The following is a 2,256-nucleotide window of genomic DNA, read 5'->3' as shown; positions in this document are numbered from 1 at the left end:
GAGACCCGGAAGACGCTCCTGGCTCCTGGCTTCGGATCAGCACATCTCCGGCCATTGCAGCCAATTGAGGAGTGAACCAATGGATGGAAAATCTCTCAATCTCTCAATCTCTCTCTTTCTCTCTCTCTCTGCCTCTCCTTCTCTCTGTGTATAACTCAGACTTCCAAATAAATAAATCTTTTTTAAAGATTTTATTTATTTATTAATTTGACAGGTAGAGTTACAGACAGTGAGAGAGAGAGAGAGAAAGGTCTTCATTCCATTGGTTCACCCCCCAAATGGCTGCTATGGCCGGTGCTGTGCCAAGCTGAAGCCAGGAGCCAGGTGCTTTTTCCTGGTCTCCCACACGGGTGCAGGCACCCAAGCACTTGGGCCATCCTCCACTGCCCTCCCGGGCCACAGCAGAGAGCTGGACTGGAAGAGGAGCAGCAGGGACTAGAACCCAGTGCCCATATGGGATGCTGGCTCCGCAGGTAGAGTACTAACAAAGTGAGCCGTGGCACCAGGCCCCGAATAAATAAATCTTTAAAAACAAAAAGAAGTGGTATTAGGGGAGCAGAGGGAGGGATGTGCTTGCTATTAGCCATTGCCACTGAGAAGGATGGTAGAACAAGGACTGAAAGAGCACCGGGTGACCCTCAAGAGTTGTGACTGCAACTGTAGGATATAAAACCAGATTTTAGAGTTAAAGAAAGCAATAATTGATTTTTTTGACAGGCAGAGTGGACAGTGAGAGAGAGAGAGAGAGAGAGAGAGAGAGAAAGGTCTACCTTTTGCTGTGGGTTCACCCTCCAACAGCCACTGTGGCCGGTGCGCTGTGACCGGCGCATTGCGCTGATCCGAAGGCAGGAGCCAGGTGCTTCTCCTGGTTTCCCATGGGGTGCAGGGCCCAAGCACTTGGGCCATCCTCCACTGCACTCCCTGTCCACAGCAGAGAGCTGGCCTGGAAGAGGGGCAACCGGGACAGAATCCGGTGCCCCGACCGCAACTAGAACCCGGTGAGTCGGTGCTGCAAGGCGGAGGATTAGCCTATTTAGCCACTGCGCCGGCCCACAGTAATTGATTTTTAAAAGAGATGTGTGGATGAGACCATGCGTTAAAGGCTATGAGAGTCCAACAAAAGGAGAAAAACAGTGTAAAAGTAATTAGAATCAAGCAAGTTATTTTTTTGTCTTATACAGCAGACTTAAGCTTTATACCTAAAGAGAAATGGAAAAAGAAAAACTAAAGATAAGTAAGGATCAAAAATTTAAAAGGGGTTGGCATTGTGGCATACTGGGTAAAGCTGCCATCTAGAGTGCTGGCATCCTATATGGATGCCGGTTCAAGTCCCAGCTGTTCCACTTTTGATACAGCTCCCTGCTAATCTGCTTGGGAATACAGTGGAAGATGGTCCAGGTCCTTGGACCCCTACACTCACGTGGGAGACCTGGAAGAACCTCCTGGCTCCTGTCTACAGATCAGCCCAGCTCCAGCCATTGTGGCCATTTGGGGAATGAACCAGCAAATGGAAGAACTCTCTCTGCTTCTGCCTCTACCCCTCTCTCTCTGTAACTCTGCCTTTCAAATAATTAAATTATAATATTTTTTAAAAAATAGATACCAGATGTGAATTTTCAAAAAACTCCATATGAATAAAGCCTACAATATTTTGAAACTCAAATATATAATTTTTCATTTTTTAATTTCTGAGATAAAATTTTGTGTTTACATTACAGTTAAAGATTTAATGCTCCACTAGAATTCAACAAGTAAAAACTAAAAATATCACGGTTCAACAGAAATATAGGCAAAGACTATAAACTGCCATCAAATTAAAATATGTCAATTTCACTAACATGGTGAATTTCAAAATAATCACAGATCATTAAAATTATAGTAGTATACCATTCTTAACAATTTGTTTGAAAAAGATATAAAACAAAGTTGTAAAAAGCATATTTACAGCAATACTGATACAGGCATTTCTTTGTTGTTTTTGTTTTTCACTTTAGCTCCCACATATAAGGGAGACCATACAGTATTTCTTTTTAATGAGTTTTTAGGGCATCTTTTGAATCAAAAAGATAAATTAAAGACGTTATTTAAAAAGTAATTCATTAACACAATATTTTATGTGCAAAACCTTCTATTTTTCACTTTCATTTGAAAGGTAGATTTGGAGGGAAGGGGAGAGAGAGAGAGCGCGAGAGAGCAAGATTTTCCATCCACTGGGTCACACCTCAAAATCCCACAACTGGGGCTGGCGCTGTAGCG

This window comes from Oryctolagus cuniculus, chromosome 19, assembly GCF_051225735.1.
Source record: "Oryctolagus cuniculus isolate XC-2025 breed Fujian yellow rabbit chromosome 19, ASM5122573v1, whole genome shotgun sequence".
In the NCBI taxonomy this organism is placed as follows: Eukaryota; Metazoa; Chordata; class Mammalia; order Lagomorpha; family Leporidae; genus Oryctolagus; species Oryctolagus cuniculus.
The sequence above is the reverse complement of the archived record's forward strand: the minus strand, read 5'-3'. Positions refer to the sequence as shown.